At 44.2% G+C, this 20,929-nt stretch overlaps 1 protein-coding gene and 1 long non-coding RNA gene across 2 annotated transcripts in view; one reads left to right on the forward strand and one right to left on the reverse strand.

Annotated features, from left to right (window-relative positions):
- Window positions 1-20,929, reverse strand: part of LOC311107599 (monocarboxylate transporter 8-like) — a 274,710-nt gene that overhangs the window by 122,192 nt on the left and 131,589 nt on the right. The window lies entirely within an intron of this gene.
- Window positions 1,194-4,799, forward strand: LOC311107380. The gene is made up of 2 exons (XR_014610421.1): window positions 1,194-1,296; window positions 3,046-4,799. It is a non-coding gene; the product is annotated as an uncharacterized lncRNA (long non-coding RNA).

Below are 20,929 nucleotides of genomic sequence, written 5' to 3' on the forward strand. Positions count from 1 at the left end.
GCAAAGCATATAAACGTTTTAATCAAACTGTTAAATGAATCTGATTATCCACAATCACATTATTGTGTGCATGTAACCTTACTCTATGGCTGTGCGAAGTTGCTGGATATTGGTGGGAACTGGAAAACGCTGTCATACACGTTGATCCAGAGCATCCCAAACATGCTCATTGGGTGACATGTCTGGTGAGTATACAGGCCATGGAGGAACTAGGACATTTTCAGCTTCCAGGCATTGTGTACAGATCCATGCGACATGGGGCCTTGCATTATCATGCTGAAACATAACATTTTACATTTTAGTCATTTAGCAGACTCTCTTATCCAGAGCGACTAACAGTTAGTGAGTGCATACATTTTTCATACAAACATGAGGTGATAGTGGTGGATGAATGGCACGACAATGGATCTCGTCATGTATCTCTGTGCATTCAAATTGCTATTGATAAAATGCAATTGTGTTTGTTGTCTGTAGCTTATGCCTGGCCATACCATAACCCCACCGCCACCATGGGGCACCCGGTTCACAACGTTGACATCAGCAAACCGCTCGACCACACAACGCCATACACGCTGTCTGCCATCTGCCTGGTATAGTTGAAACTGGGATTCAATCGTGAAGAGCACACTTCCCAGTGTGCCAGTGGCCATCGAAGTTGAGCATTTGCCCACTGAAATTCTCTAAAACGACGTTGGAGGCGGCTTATGGTAGACAAATAAACATTTAATTATCTGGCAACAGCTCTGGTGGACATTCCTGCAGTCAGCATGCCAATTGCACACTCCCTCAACTTGAGACATCTGTGCCATTGTGTGTGCCAAAACTGCACATTTCAGAGTGGACTTTTATTGTCCCCAGATCATGCAGTTTAATCAGGTTCTTGATATGCTACACCTGTCAGGTGGATGGATTATCTCGGCAAAGGAGAAATGCTCACTAACAGGGCAAAACATTTTTTTTTTGAGAAATAAGCTTTTTGTGCATATGGAAAATTTCTGGGATCTTTTATTTCATATCATGAAAGATGGGATCAACACTTTACATGTTGCATTTATATTTCTGTTCAGTGTATGTTGATAAATGTGAATGTTTGAATGTAGGCTATTTCTTTCTATGTGAACCAGTGGCCATGCACGTTGACTTTGCACTGACTGAATGTAATATACAGTTGTTGACTGTCTGTTGTGTTTCAGATGGAGAGAAGCGAGAGGAGTACAGAACAGGGTGACTCTACTGATCTGGACCACATTCTGAAGGGGCTGGACTCCATGTCTGAGTGTCTGGACAGACTGGCATGTAGGTACATCTGTATCTCTCTTCTTTACCCCTCTGGGCTCTCTCCTTTATCTACTACAGTGTTCCCAACCCTCTCCTTTATCTACTACAGTGTTCCCAACCCTCTCCTTTATCTACTACAGTGATCCCAACCCTCTCCTTTATCTACTACAGTGTTCCCAACCCTCTCCTTTATCTACTACAGTGTTCCCAACCCTCTCCTTTATCTACTACAGTGTTCCCAACCCTCTCCTTTATCTACTACAGTGTTCCCAACCCTCTCCTTTATCTACTACAGTGTTCCCAACCCTCTCCTTTATCTACTACAGTGATCCCAACCCTCTCCTTTATCTACTACAGTGTTCCCAACCCTCTCCTTTATCTACTACAGTGTTCCCAACCCTCTCCTTTATCTACTACAGTGTTCCCAACCCTCTCCTTTATCTACTACAGTGTTCCCAACCCTCTCCTTTATCTACTACAGTGTTCCCAACCCTCTCCTTTATCTACTACAGTGTTCCCAACCCCCTCCTTTATCTACTACAGTGTTCCCAACCCTCTCCTTTATCTACTACAGTGATCCCAACCCTCTCCTTTATCTACTACAGTGTTCCCAACCCTCTCCTTTATCTACTACAGTGTTCCCAACCCTCTCCTTTATCTACTACAGTGTTCCCAACCCTCTCCTTTATCTACTACAGTGTTCCCAACCCTCTCCTTTATCTACTACAGTGTTCCCAACCCTCTCCTTTATCTACTACAGTGATCCCAACCCTCTCCTTTATCTACTACAGTGTTCCCAACCCTCTCCTTTATCTACTACAGTGTTCCCAACCCTCTCCTTTATCTACTACAGTGTTCCCAACCCTCTCCTTTATCTACTACAGTGTTTCCCAAGCCTCTCCTTTATCTACTACAGTGTTCCCAACCCTCTCCTTTATCTACTACAGTGTTCCCAACCCTCTCCTTTATCTACTACAGTGTTCCCAACCCTCTCCTTTATCTACTACAGTGTTCCCAACCCTCTCCTTTATCTACTACAGTGTTCCCAACCCTCTCCTTTATCTACTACAGTGTTCCCAACCCTCTCCTTTATCTACTACAGTGTTCCCAACCCTCTCCTTTATCTACTACAGTGTTCCCAACCCTCTCCTTTATCTACTACAGTGTTCCCAACCCTCTCCTTTATCTACTACAGTGATCCCAACCCTCTCCTTTATCTACTACAGTGTTCCCAACCCTCTCCTTTATCTACTACAGTGTTCCCAACCCTCTCCTTTATCTACTACAGTGTTCCCAACCCTCTCCTTTATCTACTACAGTGTTCCCAACCCTCTCCTTTATCTACTACAGTGTTTCCCAAGCCTCTCCTTTATCTACTACAGTGTTCCCAACCCTCTCCTTTATCTACTACAGTGTTCCCAACCCTCTCCTTTATCTACTACAGTGTTTCCCAATCCTCTCCTACTTAGGGAACCGTCAGACAATCCACACCCTCTCCTACTTAGGGAACCGTCAGACAATCCACACCCTCTCCTACCTAGGGAACTGTCAGACAATCCACATTCTTGTTCTAGCCCTGCAATGCCACATGCAGTTCAACTAATCAACAAATCAACTGTTCTTAAATAAAAATCATACATTTTGGTAGACTCAGTCCTTTTGATTTTAAACCTCTTTTAAAAAGTGCACAGAGCTAGGCCAGCTTTGTCTAATAGACAGAAGTTTATTTTACAGTGTGTTTTTTTGTGAATGCTTTCTTCTGTTCAGTGCGGTTCACAGTGCGGACACAGCTGAGACAGTGTGACCTGATCGTGTGACAAGATGGCCTCTCTGAACAGAGTGGAACAGGGGGTGGGTGACCTGGCCAAACATGACCTCAGGCTGAGGAGGAGGAGAAGATGAAGAAGATGGAGGAGGATGGAGAGGAAATGAAGGTGAAGAAGGAGAGGATAGAGAGGAAAGGAGGAAGTGTGTGTGTGTGTGTGTGTGTGTGTGAGAGGAAAGCATGGAGCCAGTGGGTTATAGAACTGGATAGGGACCATCATTAGTCCACATAGTCACACTTGTAATCAAACACATTTTTCTCTCAGCTTAATGATCACAACCTAAAAATGACAGGTGAAGACCAGTGTAATATATACTACTTCACTATATTTAACTTACGACATGCAACTTCATAACATTAACCTTCTTATAACATGAAAAGAAACCCTCCATTGTGAATTGGCGACTGTACCTAATACAAATCTGGTTCCCTCTCTTCTCCCTACAAGCTACTTTATACACTCCTTTTTTTCTTCCCTTTATATAACCAGGTGAGTCATAAAGGAACACACACTGTGTCTCCTGTGCTGCTGGTTATGGTCAGAGTGGTGCAGGGTGCAGCAGGCAGCACTGGCTCTGTGCTCCAGTTCCTCTCTCCATGTCTATGAGCAGCAGAGGTGTGTGTGTGTAGTGGTCTATCATCTCCTTCACTCCTGGGAAACTCTGCATCAGCAACACAGCAGCATAGAATGGAAAGGCCCATTGGTTAGTTTATGATGTGGTAGCAGGTTGGCATTTGTTGTCATGAACTCTGCAGAGTGGTCACTAGCTGGCACAGCCACAAAGTCATACAATCTGATTTTAAACCTAACCCTAGCCTCAACCCTAATCACACTGCTAACCCTAATGCCTAACCCTAACCTTAAATGAAGACCTAAAAGCAAATGTTTGTTTTCATGAATTTTTAAGATATAGATAATTTTGACCTTGTAGCTGGAAGAGCAATTTCAGAAGCAATAATTTTGCCAGGACTGTCTGGGAGTGGTCTGAGTAGGGAGGGGAAAACTGAAAAATAGCTGTTATTGGCAAAGAGGTTTGGAACTCTTCCTTATTGGTCTATTAACTAATTTACATCCTGGTGATGTCACCAGGCAAGCCAAAACTCCATCCCACAAAAACAGGCTGAAATCTCAGGCAGTCTTTTCAAACAGCTCTAACACTAAAAGGACATTATCATTTTCACAATTTCATAGTATTATTCCAACCTCATAGTGTGGAAATATATATAAAACACAGCAAAATCTTGCACTGGGCCATTAAGGCATCAAGTCAACAAGTGGGTGGTGTTTATCTGTGCACAGCCAATAAACCCTACAGCCTGAGTGCCAGATCTGTTTGTAAACTGTAAGCTGTAAGCAGTGGTCTAAGGCACTGCATCACAGTGCTAGCTGTGCCACTAGAGATCCTGGTTCGAATCCAGGCTCTGTCGTAGCCGGCCGCGACTGGGAGACCCATTGGGTGGCGCACAATTGGCCCAGCGTCGTCCAGGGTAGGGGAGGGAATGGCCGGCAGGGATGTTGCTCAGTTGGTAGAGCATGGCATTTGCAACGCCAGGGTTGTGGGTTCGTTTCCCACAGGGGGCAAGTATGAAAAATAAAAAAATAATGTATGCACTCACTAACTGTAAGTCGCTCTGGATAAGAGCATCTGCTAAATGACTAAAATGTAAAATGTAATAAAAGCGGCTGTTAACTAGATGACCAATGTTTAATTGCATTTGCATGCTAAGCTGAAAACCCTTGAATTCTGTGGCCTGGCTGGTCTAGTGGTAATGACGCCAGCACACAGTGTCGGCAAAGGTTTAAATCCGGCTTAGTTACCTTTGACACAACCTCTATCTTGTTCAATAAAATCATTAAAAATATTTATTTTTATTTTTAAAGAAGTCGAATTCTTGTTTGTGAGGGAGTCCCTTGACGGCTATTTGTTTACCTCCCTACCCATGAGGCGGGTGTCCAGGTGGTATGTGTTGCCTTGGTGACGTATCTGGATGTTCTAGACCTTGCCTTGGTTCAGCACCATGAGGGTGTAGGGCTGCTCAGGAGAGCCCTTGGAACTGTCCCTCACCAGAAACGCTCCATCCTGAAACACACACAGCTACGTTGATACACACTGTGTGTGTTAGTGAAGCCCACCAGGGGAGGGGGATTCCTGACCTTGTTAACCCATCTGAGAGATGCTTCAGCCTGGCCTCTGGTGACCAGTCCTCCATACCACACAGGGACCATGCCCTGTACACAGCAGGGAACAGCAACCGATCAACAGAGTTAGAATACAAAATAAAAAGACAAAACCCATTGTGTCTAGATCCACGCGTTGGTTGTGCAGGAACAACTAGTAGGCTGTTCAAAAACAAGTGTAAAAACCAACATTCTAGACCACACACACCTGTCTTCTCTAGTGTGCGGTTTTTACACCTGTTTTTTAATGCTGTTAAATTCTTAGGCACTGTATCTATGGGGTTTTTATGCCTGGTTGTGCTTGGTCGGTTTTGTAGTGTTTTGTGTGTGGACCCTAAAAGACGAATGCAGCTGTGGCCCTAGTGTTTGTATACTGCAACAGTGCCATCTAGTGGCCAGTGACGCTAATTACATGTCCTTTATAATTCTCTTCAGTAAAACTTGGTGTTTTGCTCATTTTATTACATGTATTGTATGTTTATGTAAATAACGTTTGAAAAGTGGTATGGACCGTATGGATTGCATAAAGGCTCTGCTGATGTAACTACTGATGTAAAAAGGGCATTTGATTGATTGATCTGTCACCTTCCATGTAATATATAATATAATGTGCCTGGTTTTGTGTTGGGGACCTTTGAAGGTGGGTAAGAAGGAGGAGCAGGAGGTTTACTTGAGCTGGATCTGTTGGTAGAGAAGATATCATAGTACAATATGTTAGGAGGATTGGCTCGATCTACATCTCAATTATTCTCCTCTAATTCTCACTCTCTGAATTTACTGAAGGAACTTGAACCGGTAAAAACAAAATTCCTTTGTTGTCATCAAGACTTTCTATTCAATAGAACAACTGAGAAGGGGAAGAAGCGCCTTTAGACTGTTGAGATACAGCCAAGGGGTTAACGGGAATGGAGAGGTCAGGGTTAGGTTACCAGTTAGAATAGTCTAGTGACTTTGGGGCCTTTAGTTGAGGTGGCTTCACTATGGCCGCCTGGGGAAAGCGGAATGGACTGCCCTCTCCTGGACACAGTGGGTAGTCACCAAACAGACACAGAAAATATAGAAGTTAGGCATTCTCAACCTACTAGTCAACAGTAGCCATAATGGTGGCAATCTGTTCCTACCGAAGCTGACTTTTCTTTGTCTTTGCAAGGCAACTATAATATATAGCATAATGGGTCTCCACACACTGACAATGCCTTTTTAATTGCCCCTTAGGTATTAATATATATATATTTTTTCAATATTGAATTGAAAAGACTTGACCTGAATAAACAGACTAGGAGGCTAAATCAACAGGACAACAGACAGTTGACAGAGCATTACTTGTAGGAGTTGTTTTGGTGTTTGTGTGATGATGAGGAGGTTGTTTCTTGGGGGGAGGAGGCTGTCCAGACTTCTTGCTTTGGTCGATCAGGGGGACAGAAGGGCCTGTTGGGGGTGGGGGAGGTAGATATTTAGGAAGAAATGTCTCAAACAAACCACTAATAAGCATTTAAAGATGTTGCAGAGGTATGATCTGACAGGTTGTTTTAACTAAGGTAGAGAAAACCATGGAATTAGATTAGGCCATGTCCGTTCTAGTCATTTTAATTCTATGGTTTTACCTACCTTCGTTGAATGCTACCTCATATAATGCACTGATTGTCTGCTAAATAACAAAAATGTAATCTGTCCTGATTTTTTGTCCTAATTTTACGTCGGTGAGCTTGATCTACCTCTAAACCAGGGTTTCCCAAACTCGGTCCTGGTGCCCCCCTGGGTGCACGTTTTGGTTTTTGCCCTAGCACTACACAGCTGATTCACATAACCAACTCATCAACAAGCTTTGATTATTTGAATCATGGTAAGAATGACTTACGTTTGCCTGCAGCTTTGAATGGGAGGGGCCTAGTCTGGATGTGGGAGGTTTGGCCAGCTAGAGAGGGGGGAAAAGAGCGGGAGAGAGTTGGAAGCTTCATTAACCATGATTGATTTCAGAAAGAGTGAGGAGGGTATGAGATGGACGGATGGTAACATGAATGAAACTGTAGGGGTCTGTAAAGAAGACAGGATGAGAAGAGGAAAAAATAGTGATATTGTAATGAAGACTATGATGAAGAAGACACTCACCATGTTACGACTGGGGGCCTGAGGACAGGAGCGCTGGGGTGGTCTGGGAGTCCTTCCAGCTGGAGGGGTTACTGACAGACCTTCAAACAAACAAACACCCCCCCACACACACACACAGCTGAGCTATAGTACCGACAGTATGTATTCACTAAAGACAGTCAGTAATGGTTAATTGCACAGCTACTGTACCTGTATAGTCACTGTTCCCTAGGGGCTTGGTGAAATTGAGGAGGCGTGGGATCTCTTCTGTAGCCTCCTCTCCCTCTGCAGGTGCTGCTGGTGGTGGGGGTGGCAGGCGGTCAGACAAGGCACAGATATAACTGTCGTCCTCTTCAAGGTTCTCATAGTCGTTATCACTCATATCCTGACAGACGAGGAGGGGGGAGGAGAGGAGGGGTGAGAGGAGAGGAGGGGAAAGGAGGAGAGGAGAGGAGGGGGGAGAGGAGAGGAGGGGGGAGAGGAGGGGGAGAGGAGGGGAGAAGAGGAGAGGAGAGGAGAGGTGGGAAATGTAGAATGACAGGTTGGTGATTAGTGATATGGTTTTGATGACAAGGGTCTTCTATTGATGATGTAAAGCTACATTTCTACATTGTGTGGATGGATATGTGGCTTGGTAGCAATGTAATGTAAAAGTGAGAGTGTTTTACAGTGCACAGACTCACAAACTCTTCTGAATCCCAGGCTTCTTCTTCTTGTACAAAATCTACAGAGAGAAAACCAACCATACAATGAGGAGAGGGAGGGAGATGTTTCTCCTGAGATATAGTAGCTGTAGTGTTAGGGCAGTGGGGCAGGAGCCGTGGTACAGTACAGTTCTGTTTACCTTGTTGATGGTTCTTATGTTCCTTTGATCTATTAAAGACATGAGGAACATGGATGTGTCCTGTGTCTCTGCTGTCCTGTCACACAGCAGAGTTTAGTTCTCATGATGGATCTAGGCTAGTAGATTAGTATTTCTCACCTCTGACCAAACCCCCTCTTCTCTTCACTCCTGTTGATCTCGCTACAGATCTTAGTGATGAGTCGAGAATTTATTGAAATAATTGAGTAACACAACGTTATCAAATTCAGTACTTTCTCTCGCCCACCTCATCCCCCTCTTTCTTGTTTCCTCTCTCTCTCTCTCTCGCTCTCTCTTTCTCTCTCAACTCTCTCTCTCTCTCTCTCTCTCTCTCTCTCTCTCAGGCACACACACACACACACCATCTTGCTCTCTCTCTCTTTCTCTCGCTCTGCCTTTTCATTAGAAGATTCAACAGGTTTTTCACGGCTACACTTACTCCAGCATCACACACACCACATATAGTAACCACACCACATATAGTAACCACACCACACCACATACAGTTGAAGTCGGAAGTTTACATACACTTTAGCCGAATACATTTAAACTAAGTTTTTCACAATTCCTGACATTTAATCCTAGTAAAAAATTCCCTGTCTTAGGTCAGTTAGGATCAAAGAGGCACTGAATTTGAAGGTAAGCCTTGAAAGACATCCACAGGTACACCTCCAATTCACTCAAATGATGTCAATTAGCCTATCAGAAGCTTCTAAAGCCATGACATCATTTTCTGGAATTTTCCAAGCTGTTTAAAGGCACATTCAACTTAGTGTATGTAAACTTCTGACCCACTGGAATTGTGATACAGTGAATTATAAGTGAAATAATCTGTCTGTAAAGAATTGTTGGAAAAATTACTTGTGTCATGCACAAAGTAGATGTCCTAACCGACTTGCAAAACTATAGTTTGTTAACAAGATATTTGTGGAGTGGTTGAAAAACTGGTTTTAATGACTCCAACCTAAGTGTATGTAAACTTCCGACTTCAACTGTATTAACCACACCACACCACACCACACCACATATAGTAACCACACCACACCACACCACATATAGTAACTATACCACACCACACCACATATAGTAACCACAGCACATATAGTAACCACACCACACCACATATAGTAACCACACCACATATAGTAACCACATCACACCACACCACATATAGTAACCACACCACACCACATATAGTAACCACACCACATATAGTAACCATACCACACCACATATAGTAACCACACCACATATAGTAACCACACCACACCACATATAGTAACCACACCACATATAGTAACCACACCACACCACATATAGTAACCACACCACATATAGTAACCACACCACACCACATATAGTAACCACACCACACAACACCACATATAGTAACCACACCACACCACACCACATATAGTAACCACACAACACAACATATAGTAACCACACCACACAACACAACATATAGTAACCACACCACACAACACAACATATAGTAACCACACCACACCACACCACATATAGTAACCACACAACACAACATATAGTAACCACACCACACAACACAACATATAGTAACCACACCACACCACACCACATATAGTAACCACACCACACCACATATAGTAACCACACCACATATAGTAACCATACCACACCACATATAGTAACCACACCACATATAGTAACCACACCACATATAGTAACCACACCACATATAGTAACCACACCACACCACATATAGTAACCACACCACATATAGTAACCACACCACACCACATATAGTAACCATACCACACAACACCACATATAGTAACCACACCACATATAGTAACCACACCACACCACACCACATATAGTAACCACACAACACAACATATAGTAACCACACCACACAACACAACATATAGTAACCACACCACACAACACAACATATAGTAACCACACCACACCACACCACACCACATATAGTAACCACACAACATATAGTAACCACACCACACAGCACAACATATAGTAACCACACCACACAGCACAACATATAGTAACCACACCACACAACACAACATATAGTAACCACACCACACCACACCACACCACATGACGGTTATTATAAGCCGCTGACTGATACAGTACACGCACACACACATGTAGCATATGGGGATGTGTGAAACATACTCCTCAGCCTGAAGTGTCCCGCTTGCATCGCCTCATTAGCTAGTGCGATCGGCTAAAACGCTTGAGGGAGGATGGTCACGTGTGTTTGTGAGGTAGAGGTCCCAAGTCCGTGCCAGGTATGGGCCGAAGCGGTACTCGCTAAGCAAGCAGCGTGACCTCCTTTACACACACACGACCATGTCCAAACCAACTGTATTTATATGTGGGTGACCATAATTTCCACCCTCTTTAACATACTGATTAAATGATCTCAGTAAAAGACTTTCAATGAGGTTTTTGTGTGGTAGAGGAGACTGGTTAAGACTTGCTTAAGGGACCAGAGTTGTTTCACAAGTGTTACTTTATCTGAATATAAAATTAAATCGTTTTGACTTTAGATTTACGGAATATGAATGGTGGGAAACTTCTGAAGATCCCTCTCTGTCATCTTCTGTAATGTTACAGTGACAGCATAGATCATTCAATAAATTGAATTAACCATCTTAGTTGTATCACAGTATACAAGAGTTTCATGAAAGCAAGAGCAGCTGCACACACACACACACACACACACACACACACACACACACACACACACAAAACCAACAAACCCTCACATACCCACACAAATAAACACACACACATGCTCAACACCAGCACAACCCCTCACACCAATGCACACACACCAGTGTTGTGTTCAAGACCATCTAAAGCGAGACCGATTCAAGACCAAGACTGGAGCAAATCGAGACTGAGTCAAGACCGGAGGGGGGGCGAGACTGAGTCACGACCGAGACCGGGAGGGGCACAAGGGGTCAGAGACCGAGTCAAGACCGAGACCGGGATGGGGACAAGGGGTCCGAGACCGAGTCAAGACTGCGATTCCAATTCAAGACCATGATTGTAATTTTGTCAAATCACCACATAAGAAGAGTTCAAAATGTCCAGTATTTCTGTGTTCATATTTCAGAACAACATATGGATTCTTTAGAGATTCAGAATAGTGAAAGAATGCATGCTGAGGGAAAATAGAGCCAGTCTACAAATTATTACTAACTCAAACACTGTGGGGAACAATGGGCCTTCTATGCCTTCAGATGTATAAAATACTTTAAGGATTTATAAAATAATGATTATAATAATATTTTGTAATAACAATTAGGTTCTGATTTAATCTCTTCAGTTTTTGTTGGAAAGGAAAGGGTTAACACTGCTGGTCTTTGTGGAGATACATCTAGCTAGCTAAGTCAGCCATTGGCTAGGACATCAGAAGCCAGATTTAAATTTTTAAATTTACGTCATTTAGCAGACGCTCTTATCCAGAGCGACTTACCAATTGGTGCATTCACCTTATAGCCAGTGGGATAACCACTTTACAATATGTTTTTTTTTTCTTTTCTTTTTCTTCTTTTTTTTCTTTTTTTTCTTCTTTCTTTGGGGTGGGGTAAGGGGGGGGTAGAAGGATTACTCTATCCTATCTGTGGGGATCTAGATGTGATGCCTAGCTTAGAAATAATGCATTAATGATTAAACATAAAAGATGATATAAATTGTTTAACCTAACAAGCTGTGATTAATGTGAGGAGCTGTTTTAGGGAGTAGGGGGAGATAAGAACTTGTGTCTCACATACACGAACACTGCCTCTTTGTGATCTGTGAACCGTCCAAGGACGTAGGTACAAAGAGTACAGGGGAACAGTGTCTATGGGTGCTGACTCTACAGGTTGTGATGATAACAACTTATGCCTGGCAACAGTGAAGCGCCAAGTTCTGGGACCAGCCTGTGCGCCAACGATTGGCTGACTAAGTCTAAACCACGCTCAGTCTCTACTCTGATTGGCCAGCAGGGAGCGGGAACTATCTCTGTCAGAGTATTTGAAGAAGAACTTAGAACAATGGATCAGTTCTCTGAGTGCCCTGCGTGGTATTTCAGTGGACCCGTATATACGAACATCATATTTACCATTGAAGTGGTTTGCATTAATTAAAATACTAGTCTATTTTAGAAAATGTGTATTGACCTCTTTTGTTCCTAATACCAGATTTGAATTGACGCAACTTAACATATCCCAGGTATTCCTTAAAGAGGTGGGGTTTCAAGTGTCTCCGGAAGGTGGTGAGTGACTCCGCTGTCCTGGCGTCGTGAGGGAGCTTGTTCCACCATTGGGGTGCCAGAGCAGCGAACAGTTTTGACTGGGCTGAGCGGGAACTGTGCTTCCGCAGAGGTAGGGGGGCCAGCAGGCCAGAGGTGAATGAACGCAATGCCCTCGTTTGGGTGTAGGGACTGATCAGAGCCTGAAGGTACGGAGGTGCTGTTCCCCTCACAGCTCCGTAGGCAAGCACCATGGTCTTGTAGCAGATGCGAGCTTCAACTGGAAGACAGTGGAGTGTGCGGAGGAGCGGGTTGACGTGAGAGAACTTGGGAAGGTTGAACACCAGACGGGCTGCGGCATTCTGGATGAGTTGTAGGGGTTTAATGGCACAGGCAGGGAGCCCAGCCAACAGCGAGTTGCAGTAATCCAGACGGGAGATGACAAGTGCCTGGATTAGGACCTGTGCCGCTTCCTGTGTAAGGCAGGGTCGTACTCTCCGAATGTTGTAGAGCATGAACCTACAGGATCGGGTCACCGCCTTGATGTTAGCGGAGAACGACAGGGTGTTGTCCAGGGTCACGCCAAGGCTCTTTGCACTCTGGGAGGAGGACACAACGGAGTTGTCAACCGTGATGGCGAGATCATGGAACGGGCAGTCCTTCCCCGGGAGGAAGAGCAGCTCCGTCTTGCCGAGGTTCAGCTTGAGGTGGTGATCCGTCATCCACACTGATATGTCTGCCAGACATGCAGAGATGCGATTCGCCACTTGGTTATCAGAAGGGGGAAAGGAGAAAATTAGTTGTGTGTCGTCTGCGTAGCAATGATAGGAGAGGCCATGTGAGGATATGACAGAGCCAAGTGACTTGGTGTATAGCGAGAATAGGAGAGGGCCTAGAACTGAGCCCTGGGGGACACCAGTGGTGAGAGCACGTGGTGCGGAGACAGATTCTCGCCACGCCACTTGGTAGGAGCGACCGGTCAGGTAGGACGCAATCCAAGAGTGAGCCGCGCCGGAGATGCCCAACTCGGAGAGGGTGGAGAGGAGGATCTGATGGTTCACAGTATCAAAGGCAGCAGACAGGTCTAGAAGGACAAGAGCAGAGGAGAGAGAGTTAGCTTTAGGAGTGCGGAGAGCCTCTGTGACACAGAGAAGAGCAGTCTCAGTTGAATGACCAGTCTTGAAACCTGACTGGTTTGGATCAAGAAGGTAATTCTGAGAGAGATAGCAAGAGAGTTGGCTAAAGACGGCACGCTCAAGAGTTTTGGAGAGAAAAGAAAGAAGGGATACTGGTCTGTAGTTGTTGACATCAGAGGGATCGAGTGTTGGTTTTTTGAGAAGGGGTGCAACTCTCTCTCTCTTGAAGACGGAAGGGACATAGCCAGCGGTCAAGGATGAGTTGATGAGCGAGGTGAGGTAAGGGAGAAGGTCACCGGAGATGGTCTGGAGAAGAGAGGAGGGGATACGGTCAAGCGGGCAGGTTGTTGGGCGGCCGGCCGTCACAAGTCGCAAGATTTCATCTGGAGAGAGAGGGGAGAAAGAAGTCAAAGCATAGGGTAGGGCAGTGTGAGCAGGACCAGCAGTGTCATTTGACTTAACAAACGAGGATCGGATGTCATCAACCTTCTTTTCAAAATGGTTGACGAAGTCATCCACAGAGAGGGTGGAGGGGGGGAGGGGGAGGGGGAGGAGGATTCAGCAGGGAGGAGAAGGTGGCAAAGAGCTTCCTAAGGTTAGAGGCAGATGCTTGGAATTTAGAGTGGTAGAAAGTGGCTTTAGCAGCAGAAACAGATGAAGAAAATGTAGAGAGGAGGGAGTGAAAAGATGCCAGGTCCGCAGGGAGTCTAGTTTTCCTCCATTTCCGCTCGGCTGCCCGGAGCCCTGTTCTGTGAGCTCGCAATGAGTCGTCAAGCCACGGAGCAGGAGGGGAGGACCGAGCCGGCCGGGAGGATAGGGGACATAGAGAGTCAAAGGATGCAGAAAGGGAGGAGAGGAGGGTTGAGGAGGCAGAATCAGGAGATTGGAGGGAGAAGGATTGAGCAGAGGGAAGAGATGATAGGATGGAAGAGGAGAGAGTAGCGGGAGAGAGAGAGCGAAGGTTGCGACGGCGCATTACCATTTGAGTAGGGGCAGAGTGAGTAGTGTTGGAGGAGAGCGAGAGAGAAAAGGATACAAAGTAGTGGTCGGAGACTTGGAGGGGAGTTGCAGTGAGATTAGTAGAAGAACAGCATCTAGTAAAGATGAGGTCAAGCGTATTGCCTGCCTTGTGAGTAGGGGGGGACGGTGAGAGGGTGAGGTCAAAAGAGGAGAGGAGTGGAAAGAAGGAGGCAGAGAGAAATGAGTCAAAGGTAGACGTAGGGAGGTTGAAGTCACCCAGAACTGTGAGGGGTGAGCCATCCTCAGGAAAGGAACTTATCAAGGCGTCGAGCTCATTGATGAACTCTCCAAGGGAACCTGGAGGGCGATAAATGACAAGGATGTTAAGCTTGAATGGGCTAGTGACTGTGACAGCATGGAATTCAAATGAGGAGATAGACAGATGGGTCACGGGAAAAAGAGAGAATGTCCACTTGGGAGAGATGAGGATTCCTGTGCCACCACCCCGCTGACCAGATGCTCTCGGGGTATGCGAGAACACATGGTCAGATGAGGAGAGAGCAGTAGGAGTAGCAGTGTTTTCAGTGGTAATCCATGTTTCCGTCAGCGCCAAGAAGTCGAGGTAAAGTAATCTGCTATTCAACTGTATTAGGGCAACATTTTCGAGTGACAGTGGAATCAACCAATCACATTTTGACTTAACGGGTGGGACGGTTTTTACAAAAATGTATGTAAACTTCTGCCTTATTGAAGGCCAACAGGTCACTGCGCAATAATGAGCAGTAGTTTTCCCATGGTCTAGCTAGCTAGCTAGATTTTGTTGTCGGCTAGTTTGCAGCAGCTGCAGCAGGTGTTATCAAAGAGGATGCTGTTGCTAATTTGTTAGCTTCTCCCTTTTCAAGAATAACTTTCAACGAGAAGTAAACTTTCAAACTATCATCATCTGGTGAGTGGAACTGTGTTTTTTTATTTCAGTGCTCTTGCTGTTGTTAGCCATCTCTTTGAAAATAACTTGTGTGTGTGTGTGAAACATTGTTGCATTTAAAGGAAATGAAAGCATTTTAGCAACATGAAATCTTATTCAAATCTGTTCATATACACCCCCAGGAAGAATATTACACTTTTTAAAACGTTGTCTGACAAGCGACCGCTTAGATATGGTCATTTTCACGTTTTCATAAATTCATAGAATGTTTGGGAATGACGTATACTAAGGCATTTGAAAATGTATAGTAATATAGAGTGGGAAAGCGACCGTGTGTTTGTACAATTAAGACACTGCAGTAAATAAAACCGAATAAGAACATCTGTCTTGTCCAGGACCGGAGTCTACACAGACCGGTGCGCTATAGCCAATCAGAGCTACAGTAGGCCTTTATACAAACAAGCCATTTGCCACACGGGCCTGCCATCATTCACTTTGAACTGGACTGTGTGTTTACAGGTAGTTACAACAGCGCGACTTTAGATCATTAGAACGCATTCGCCAAAAGCCACAAAATACATCAAATGAATTTCTGTAAATACTGTATGTAAACACCACGGGAGTCCTCTTACATTTGGGAACTTTACAGTCCTATTGATCAAACAACAATAAAAAGGTAGGCTCTCTCTCCCTAGTTATGCACATCAACAACAACAAGATCAACAACTAATGCTAGCCAGAGCAAGATGAGCTCAAATCTAACGAAGGAACATTAGATAAACCCTCTCAAACTTTTTCAGCTAGTTGGCCATCAAAATTGCACTGATAAACGATGGGGAATTGTAGCCTCCTCGTCCTTCTGCAGCTTGCCTGCCAATGAATGCTAGTCCCAACCAAGCATCCAAGCTAACTGGCTAAAGTTGGCTAGCTTGCTAGCGAGCTACTTCCAGACACAAATGAGAGAACACGTCACTCTGACCATTTTACTCATCGTAGCAGAGCTGGTTAGGCTGTTTACTTGTTATTTAGAGCGATTTTGACTAACTACTACTTTTTTTGCCTAAGTTTACTGACACCGGTCATATTCAGTGGGTGTTGAGCGTTCGTAAAGTCATCAGTTGTTCTGCGCTCTAGCACACAGACGAGAGTGCTCTGAAATCAGAGTAGATAGCCAGAGTGAATTTGCGAACGCAAGAGATACATTGGCGGAAAAAAGTATTTAGTCAGCCACCAATTGTGCAAGTTCTCCCACTTAAAAAGATGAGAGAGGCCTGTAATTTTCATCATAGGTACACGTCAACTATGACAGACAAAATGAGGGAAAAAAATCCAGAAAATCATATTGTAGGATATTTAATGAATTTATTTGCAAATTATGGTGGAAAATAAGTATTTGGTCAATAACAAAAGTTTCTCAATACTGTGTTATATACCCTTTGTTGGCAATGACACAGGTCAAACGATTTCTGTAAGTCTTCACAAGGTTTTCACACACTGTTGCTGGTATTTTGGCCCATTCCTCCATGCAGATCTCCTCTAGAGCAGTGATGTTTTGGGGCTGTCGCTGGGCAACACAGACTTTCAACTCCCTCCAAAGATTTTCTATGGGGTTGAGATCTGGAGACTGGCTAGGCCACTCCAGGACCTTGAAATGCTTCTTACGAAGCCACTCCTTCGTTGCCCGGGCGGTGTGTTTGTCATGCTGAAAGACCCAGCCACGTTTCATCTTCAATGCCCTTGCTGATGGAAGGAGGTTTCACTCAAAATCTCACGATACATGGCCCCATTCATTCTTTCCTTTACACGGATCAGTCGTCCTGGTTCCTTTGCAGAAAAACAGCCCCAAAGCATGATGTTTCCACCCCCATGCTTCACAGTAGGTATGGTGTTCTTTGGATGCAACTCAGCATTCTTTGTCCTCCAAACACTACGAGTTGAGTTTTTACCAAAACGTTCTATTTTGGTTTCATCTGACCATATGACATTCTCCCAATCCTCTTCTGGATCCTCCAAATGCACTCTAACAAACTTCAGATGGGCCTGGACATGTACTGGCTTAAGCAGGGGGACACGTCTGGCACTGCAGGATTTGAGTCCCTGGCGGCGTAGTGTGTTACTGATGGTAGGCTTTGTTACTTTGGTCCCAGCTCTCTGCAGGTCATTCACTAGGTCCCCCCGTGTGGTTCTGGGATTTTTGCTCACCGTTCTTGTGATCATTTTGACCCTACGGGGTGAGATCTTGCGTTCCCCAGATCGAGGGAGATTATCAGTGGTCTTGTATGTCTTCCATTTCCTAATAATTGCTCCCACAGTTGATTTCTTCAAACCAAGCTGCTTACCTATTGCAGATTCAGTCTTCCCAGCCTGGTGCAGGTCTACAATTTTGTTTCTGGTGTCCTTTGACAGCTCTTTGGTCTTGGCCATAGTGGAGTTTGGAGTGTGACTGTTTGAGGTTGTGGACAGGTGCAGTGGCGGCTCCTGAAAGAATTCTCAGGAGGGGCAATTTTTCTGATGATTTAGGTGACCTACACACGTGCACGAGTCCGTGCACGCGATTCCAGATATCTTTACCTCTGAATAAACTGCCTTTATTATACCATATCCACCCTGTCCAAAGTCTCTACTTGGTCTCAGTTCTCCAGTAAACTTGTGATTATCAACAGTACACAACGGTAACAAACAATTGGGGGAACTCACGGGGCAGATAGTAACCACTTAAAAGGAAGCGATTCCCAAACCTTCCATAACAAAGCCATCACCTACAGAGAGATGAACTTGGAGAAGAGTCATCTAAGTAAGCTTGTCCTGGGCCTCTGTTCACAAACACAAACAGACCCCACACAGCCCCAGGACAACAACAACAACAACAACAACACAATTAGACCCAACCAAATCATGAGAAAACAAAAAGAGAATTACTTGACACATTGGAAAGAACAAACCAAAAAACAGAGCAAACTAGAATGCTATTTGGCCCTAAACAGAGAGTACACAGTGGCAGAATACCTGACCACTGTGACTGACCCAAACTTAATGAAAGCTTTGACTATGTACAGACTCAGTGACCATAGCCTTGCTATTGAGAAAGGCCGCCGTAGGCAGACCTGGCTCTCAAGAGAAGACAGGCTATGTGCACACTGCCCACAAAATGAGGTGGAAACTGAGCTGCACTTCCTAACCTCCTGCCAAATGTATGACCATATTAGAGACACATATTTCCCTCAGATTACAGCGATCCACAAAGAATTCGAAAACAAACCCAATTTTGATAAACTCCCTTATCTACTGGGTGAAAAACCACAGTGTGCCATCACAGCTGCAAGATTTGTGACCTGTTGCCACAAGAAAAGGGCAACCAGTGAAGAACAAACACCATTGTAAATACAACCCATATTTATGTTTATTTATTTTCCCATTTGTACTTTAACTATTTGCACATTGTAACAACACTGTATATATACATAATATGACATTTGAAATGTCTTTATTCTTTTGAAACTTCTGAGTGTAATGTTTACTGTTAATATTTATTGTTTATTTCACTTTTGTTTACTATCTACTTCCCTTGCTTTGGCAATGTTAACACACGTTTCCCATGCCAATAAAGCCCTTAAATTGAATTGAATTGATAGTAAGGTCGCAATGACACAGAAAGCAGTTCAATGTCGGGGTACAGAGTCGCTCTCTTACCAGGATCGCGGTCCGCTCTGACCAGGGTGAAGGTGGCCGGCTCCACTTCTCTGTCCGGGACTCATCCAGCCAAGTCTCCCAGCTGTATTGGGATTCAGCTGCCAGCAGCGTTTTCATTATTTAGTCCGTTCGTAGCGGGTATGTACACGATCAACAAGATCAGTCCAAAACCAACCACTGGAAATCCATGGTTGGCAGAATGTTTGTAAACTAAGTCTACAAATTAAAAACATAAAATAACGCCGCACTGCAGGTCGCAACAGAGACGCTTCTAGCCGCCATTGTCTTAGTTACGTTCAACGTTACGTCACGTATGACGAAAGCGCGTAAGTGCAAGCCCACAGACACCCATAGAGAATGTATTGAAAGCTTTGAAATGTGAAAAAAATAGATTTTACATGACAGGCTATGAGAGACTTCTGGGCGATTTTCAACTTGACTGAAATCGCCCCAAAAACGGGCGGGGCCATTTGAAGCACGACTTTAGCCTGATTTGACATTTAGTGGCTGGCAGATCAGACGTGAACACTGATAACTGCTGTTGCCGTGATATAATTGATTAGAAAAAAAATCCCTTCCTTTTCCCGTTTGGCAGTGCGTCGCCCATATCGCCCTATTGAACAAGCCGTCCCTGGACAGGTGTCTTTTATACTGATAACAAGTTCAAACAGGTGCCATTAATACAGGTAACGAGTGGAGGACAGTGGAGCCTCTTAAAGAAGAAGTTACAGGTCTGTGAGAGCCAGAAATCTTGCTTGTTTGTAGGTGACCAAATACTTATTTTCCACCATAATTTGCAAATAAATTCATTAAAAATCCTACAATGTGATTTTCTGGATTTTTTTTCTCAATTTGTCTGTCATAGTTGACGTGTCCCTATGATGAAAATTACAGGTCTCTCTCATCTTTTTAAGTGGGAGAACTTGCACAATTGGTGGCTGACTAAATACTTTTTTCCCCCACTGTATGCTAACTGGATAACAGTCATTCAAGTTCTTGCTAGCTAACCAAATGACAGCTGCATCTCTAGCTGTGTAAAGCCACCGAAAAATAATATGAGGGGAAAAAGTAATTCACTCACCCACTCCTCCAATGGCATGACATGACATCCTGCTAGCAGCTAGCTATCTAGCTAACGTTAGGCTCCGTGTTTTTAGCTTGCTACATACACTACCGTTCAAAAGTTTGGGGTCACTTAGAAATGTCCTTGTTTTCGAAAGAAAATCAATTTTTTGGTCCATTAAAATAACATCAAATTGATCAGAAATACAATGTAGACATTGTTAATGTTGTAAATGGCTATTGTAGCTGGAAACGGCAGATTTTTTATGGAATATCTACATTGGCGTACAGAGGCCCATTATCAGCAACCATCAGTCCTGTGTTCCAATGGCACGTTGTGTTTGCTAATCCAAGTTTATCATTTTAAAAGGCTAATTGATCATTAGAAAACACTTTTGCAATTATGTTAGCACAGCTGAAAACTGTTGTGCTGATTAAAGAAGCAATAAAACTGGCACTCTTGAGACTAGTTGAGTATCTGGAGCATCAGCAATTGTGGGTTCGATTACAGGCTCAAAATGGCCAGAAACAAATAACTTTCTTCTGAAACTCGTCAGTCTATTCTTGTTCTGAGAAATGAAGGCTATTCCGTGCGAGAAATTGCCAAGAAACTGAAGATCTCGTACAACGCTGTGTACTACTCCCTTCACAGAACAGCGCAAACTGGCTCTAACC

This window comes from Coregonus lavaretus (genome assembly GCF_964263955.1).
Source record: "Coregonus lavaretus genome assembly, chromosome: 32".
Classification (NCBI taxonomy): Eukaryota; Metazoa; Chordata; class Actinopteri; order Salmoniformes; family Salmonidae; genus Coregonus; species Coregonus lavaretus.